Source organism: Pinus tabuliformis, chromosome J (assembly GCF_031772625.1).
Source record: "Pinus tabuliformis cultivar Carrire ecotype Pingquan chromosome J, CPIR1, whole genome shotgun sequence".
Lineage (NCBI taxonomy): Eukaryota > Viridiplantae > Streptophyta > Pinopsida > Pinales > Pinaceae > Pinus > Pinus tabuliformis.
This window is the reverse complement of record NC_142295.1, coordinates 1,441,886,261-1,441,892,909: the sequence shown is the minus strand read 5'-3', so window position 1 is coordinate 1,441,892,909 and position 6,649 is coordinate 1,441,886,261.

The window sequence follows — 6,649 nt, the reverse complement described above, 5'->3', positions numbered from 1 at the left end:
CGTACAAGGTGTTGCAAAAGATTGGTACTATGGCATACAAATTGGAGCTTCCTGCAGCTTCTCGATTGCACCCAGTTTTCCATGTTTCATGTTTAAAGAAGGTTATAGGTGACAAGCTCCCAGTTCAAACAATATTGCCAGAACTTGACGAGGAAGGAAAAATTATATTGGAACGGGAAGCAGTCACAGAAACAAGAACTCGACAGCTACGAAATCGATCAATTTCAGAGTATCTTATCAAGTGGAAGAACTTATCCGCTGAAGATTCCACATGGGAGGATGAGAATTTTATGCAGAAGTATCCAGAACTACTCAAGCGTTGAGGACAACACTTTTTTGAAGGAGAGGGGCATGTTGGGTCCCTATAATACTAGTGATTACCCCATTACTATTGTAGTTATACCCCTTATTAATATTGTTGTGCCCCTATTGCCCCCATATTGTTATTACTGTGCCCCATAGAATCCCTCTATTGTTATTTTTGTGGCTTTATATTATTATTGTTAGGTCGGCTGGATTATATTGTGACTCCTTAGACTCCTATATATAGAAAGGAGGTTTTGTCATTTGAATCATCCAAGAATTGTTCATTTATGTAATGTAAAGGAGGTTTCCCCCTCGAAGAGGCTGAATTCTAAGGCGTTGATCTATCTTTTCTATCTTTTTCTTGAGCTGGTTTCATAACAATTTCCCAAATCGGGCCAGGGATTACTTTCAGAGAGTGGATCCTTAGGAATTTCTTCCCAAGGAGTGTCGATACTTTGCAAGAACTCTAGCACAATATCTTCAAGAGACGGGGCTGTACAGGTCTCTTCGTTTATGGAATAGATCCTTGGCTTTCTTTTAGTTGTCGGAGGTAAAGAGTGAAAGATGGGGAGCTGAGAGAGGGAATGAGCATAAGCCCGAGTAAGTACTCTCACTAGTTGTTCTTGAGTGACAGGATACTCCCACAGTGTCTCTTATTTGAAATGAGGCTTCTCCAGATGGGAGGAGGTATCTTTTCGACCTTTACGATCCATTCATTAATCTTTTCGAATCCATGACATTTATAGATGAAATCATAAAAAGCTATGGACGGTGGTTCAGACCCTCCTTCTAGCGCCAATTTATTGACATGGTGAATTTTCGCTATACCAACAAGAGGAACTAACCCGATCACAGACCCTAATTAGATCTGCTTTCATTTGGGATGGCTAGCTCCAATGGGTTTAAAGGATCCCGTAAACTGTTAAAGGTGTTGAGAGATTGCTTCCTTGAGGAAGACTTCAATTGAATCAACAAAAGAAATAGCTAACCTATATGTATCAAATCCTATCTACACTACTTCTCACTACTTAAGTTAGTCCTAACTATCCTAATTTATCCTGCAAGAGCATAACAAAAGAGGTTAAACATCATATATAGATTCCAAGTCCAAATGAATCAATTACTACTTCAATAAGAACAAGGTTGTATTAAATCCTAATTGCAATCCAATTTCTTATATAGGAATATACATTCCTTTTCTTACAAATAACACTTGCAACTAATGTTTAACAAAGTTTCGAATCAACAACCTTTCATGAATTAACAATGTTATTGAATCATATTCAGATAACCAGGAATAACCATGAACTGCTTATTATCAATATGCACAAGGTAAATCACATTTATCTTTATGTCAGCAATAACGCACTGATTCTAAACATATGAGAGAAAAGGAAAATAAATCTGAAACAACAGGCTCCTTCTTGAACCAAACAAACTTCTTTATTCACAATAAATCAAAGTTGTTCTCTCCAAACAAAAAGCCCTTCTCTCCTATCCGAAGGTAATACTTATGTCGCTGGAAATGACTCTCGGTCTTCCCATAACCTTTTTCCTTCCCCCTATTCTTTCAATATATAGATCAGAATACATAGATGTAGAACAACCAGTGTCACTGCTGACACGTAGAAGGCATATTTGCTGGAGCGCTTCCTTTCCTGGGGAAATGAATAGATGTTGATTAGAAGAGGATGACTATGTGTCATCTCTTCATGATGAAACCTGGGACAATTTCGCTTTTGGAATACACAGGCAACATGTGGAAATCTGACCGAGAACGCCTAAGGCTGCATCTTTAAATGGAACACATCCGCATATATGGACCCTCTGAATCTGCTGATGCGTTTCTTTTACTCCTCGCCTGCAGAGATAACAAACATTAGCTATGCCTATGAAAATATGATAGAAACGCTTAAAAAGCATAATTCGTGCCTTCATTAAACATTTATAACATCAACAAGAACAAATGTGAAAGAATCGACCCCTGTTTTTTTTTTAATTCACACATTGATTAAGTCTCGCAAGTGTAAATTCGATTTACATGGAAAATCATCGCATAACACAAAACCAAATCTGAAATTCGGACTTGAAATATTATAGACGAGAACCCATACCCTATCGGGTCCGCCATATGGGATTTTCCATTAAAAACCGCGACCACAACATTTTATCGAATACACAAGAAAACACGGGAAAACCCGCGGCCGGGCCATAAGGCCAGACTTCAAATCTTATATACCCGAGCCTATTGGCAGGTCCGGTGTTATGAAACCAGCTCAAGAAAAGATAGAAAAGATAGATCAACGCCTTAGAATTCAGCCTCTTCGAGGGGGCAACCTCCTTTACATTACATAAATGAACAATTCTTGGATGATACAAATGAAAAGACGTCCTTTCTATATATAGGAGTCTAAGGGGTCATAACATAATCATAGCTGACATAACAATAATAATGTAAGGGCACAATAATAACAATAGTGGGCTTCTATGGGGCACAATAGTAACAATATGGGCACTACATGGGTACATCAATATAATAAGTGGGTTGTACTAATAACAATAAGGGGTTACACTAGTAGTATAGGGGCCTAACATGCCCCTCTCCTTCAAAAAGTGTTGTCCTCAACGCTTGAGTAGTTCTTGATGCTTCTGTATAAAATTCTTGTCCTCCCATGTGGAATCTTCAGCGGGTAAGTTCTTCCACTTGATGAGATACTATGAAATTGATCGATTTCGTAGCTGTCGGGTTCTTGTTTCTGTGACTACTCCAGGTTCCAATATGATTTTTCCTTCATCTTCAATTTCTGGCAATATTGTTTGAATTAGGATATTTTGCAACTTTTGAATAAGTGGCCATACTTCTTCGTCCTTCTTCCATTCATCCCTTGCTTCGTTTATCCAATCTGGTTGGATAATAAAAATAGCACAAAACAATGCTTCCACATCCTCATCCTTGAAGAGTCTTCCCATTCGGTAAGGTCGCCATTTTTTAAGTGCATGTAGTATTGCCAACATTTCCTTCTCATAAATAGCTTGCTTGAGATGTAGGAGTAAAAATACCCAATCACCTACATCAAAACATTTTTCACTACGATGTTGATCTACATGTTGTTTCATTTGATTTTGCACTGAAGCAACGTTATCCTTTAAAAGTTGGAGAACTTGTTGTTGATGCTCAATGTGATCTTTCACTGCTTGAACCTTTTTCTTCTTGTTATGTCCTTCTATCTCTAGAGTTTGAGGAGTGGTAATTTCTTCCAATCCTTTACAAGATATGGTCGGATTCATTCTTGATGCTCAATGTGATCTTTCACTTCTTGAACATTTTTCTTCTTGATATGTCCTTCTATCTTGATAGTTTGAGGAGTGGTAATTTCAACCAATGAATTACAAGATATGGTTGGATTCATTTCTTCTTTCTCGATGTGATCTTTCACTTCTTGCACCTTTTTCTTCTTGATACGTCCTTCTATCTTGAGAGTTTGAGGAGTGGTAATTATTGCCAATGTCTTACAAGATATGGTCTGATTCATTTCTTCTTTCTCTGGGGTGGGGTCCTGGAATATATATTCTTCTTTTGATGTTTCTTGATCCTTTTCTTCCTCCTCTTCATATTCTATGTAAAATAATTTCTTCTCACCACACTTATGACCTTTAGTGCATTTGCTATCACAATTGTAACAAAGCCCTTTTTCTCTTTTTTCTTCCAATTGTTGTGGTGTAACCCTTGTAGGTTGTGGAAGGCTAGGAGAAACAACACTTCCATCTTTATAGTTGTGAGGGGTAGACTTCCTTGTTGCCATAATTTTACTTTCCAATATGTCACAAAGCCCTTTTACTCTTTCCAATTGTTGTGGTGTTGCTCTAAAGAAGGTGTTGCTCTTTGTATCCTCATAATGTGCTATCATTTCCTCCGTGAGAATTGACCATGTAACAAGTTTTTTACGAGAACAAAGCCCTTTATACCATAAAAATTGATCCGGTTCTAAATATGAAGATGCAATACATACCTTTTGTAATAGTGGTACACCATGTATATCAAAATATTGCTCCATCTGAAGTATCCAATTTACCGAATCCTTGCCATCAAACTTCCTCATCTTACTTTTTCTTGATTTTAGGACCTCGATCTTGAAACGAATATAAATCTGTACTTTCAGATATTTAAGTTCTGAAATTGATACCTGTAGTAGCCCTCTGTGTCCTCTTTCCAATGCCACAAGTCTGACCCAAATTGGATTCTCCAAGGAAGAGTTATGCGAAATCTCCCACAGTGACTTGATTATAGACTAGTTCAGTAGAGCGAACTTGTACGACGTGCCACGAGTCACTGTTTCTACCTTTGGATCTGAAAAATGCATACAAGAAACTACGATCCGTCCTCTTTCTGTACCTTCTTATGAAATTTCAATCCGATCCCTAAAGAGAAAGTTATGACAATTTTCCCCATGTCACCTGTTTTGAATGTAATTCAGGAGTCTGCAAAAAGACCAACTTCCTCAGATCATATCTCCACAAATATCGCGTGAAAATCTCTGAAATTCGAACCCAGGGTTCAGCACGATTTCTTCTCAAATGGGTTTTTTTTTGTGACTTCTGAAACATCACAGAAAAAAGTTATAGCGAAAATGCCACGATGACCTGTTTGGAGCAGCGAAACCCTAGAATCCAAAGCTCTGATACCAAATGTTATGAAACCAGCTCAAGAAAAGATAGAAAAGATAGATCAACGCCTTAGAATTTAGCCTCTTCGAGGGGGAAACCTCCTTTACATTACATAAATGAACAATTCTTGGATGATACAAATGAAAAGACGTCCTTTCTATATATAGGAGTCTAAGGGGTGATAACATAATCATAGCTGACATAACAATAATAATGTAAGGGCACAATAATAACAATAGTGGGCTTCTATGGGGCACAATAGTAACAATATGGGCACTACATGGGTACATCAATATAATAAGTGGGTTGTACTAATAACAATAAGGGGTTACACTAGTAGTATAGGGGCCTAACATCCGGCGTATCGCAAATTGCTTTATGTATAAACAATGAACTCTGTCGATTGCGATAAGCGATTGGGGAGGCGGACCCGAAATACATATGAGTCGTGTTTAATAATCCCTTCGGATCCGCAACATAAGCTTTCCCTTTGAAAACCCCGACCACAACGTATTATCGCAATACAAGGGAATACACGGGAAAACCTGCAGCTGACCATAGGGCCGGACTTGAAAAATTATGCACCCAAATTGATAGTTATCGGGGGGTCCGGTATATCATGGTATGCCTTATATATAAGCCCCGGACCCCGCCGATTGCGATATGCGATGGGGAAGCAGACCCGATAACATATATATTTTACTTTATAGTCCTGTCAGGTCCGCTATATCGCATCGGCCTTATGTATAGGCTTCGACTTCCGCCGATTGCGATATGCGAAGGGCTCTGGACCCGAAATATATATAATGTGGTTAATAATGTCGTTGGGTCCGGTGCCTTATGGTATGCGTTGAGTTGATTGCAATAGGTGAAAAAGGGTGAGTTATGCATGTTTATGAAGCATTTCCATTGTAAAGAGTTATAATGGGAATAAGGAAGCAATGGAAGGTTTCATGGGTTGAATTCAAATACAATCATGATAGAGAGTGGGGGTTGGTTATGTGTGTGGGCGTAGAGAACCATGAAGGTTTATGGGGATTGAAAAGTCCTGATGAAGGAAATGGATGAAGGGTTAGATAGGGTTATGGATGAATCATACGATAGAGAGCTAAAATACCTGGGATAGAGCAGATCATTTAGGGAGGTGGAAGATCAAACTTCTAGGGGACCCATTCAAAATTGCTACCAGGGCAGGTTTTAATAGGGTGGTGGTTGTGGCCACAACAATATCCTCATAATGTGTTATCATTTCCTCCGTGAAAATTGACCACATAACAAGTTGTTTACGAGAACAAAGCCCTTTATACCATAAAAATTGATCTGGTTCTAAATATGAAGATGCAATACATACCTTTTGTAACTGTGGTACACCATGTAGATCAAAATATTGCTCCATCTGTTGTATCCAATTTACTGGATCCTTTCCCTCAAACTTCCTCATAACGCCTTTTCTTGATTTCAGGAGCTCGATCTTAAAATGAATGTAACTCTGTACTTTCAGATCTCAAAGTTCTAAAATTGTCTCCTGCAGTAGCCCTATGAGTCCTCTTTCTAACCCTGCAAGTCTGATCAGAATTTGATTCTCCAAGAAAGAGTTATGTCCAATCTCCTAAGATGACCTAATTATATAATGTTTCAGTAGAGCGAACTTGTACGACGTGCCACGTGTCATTGTTTC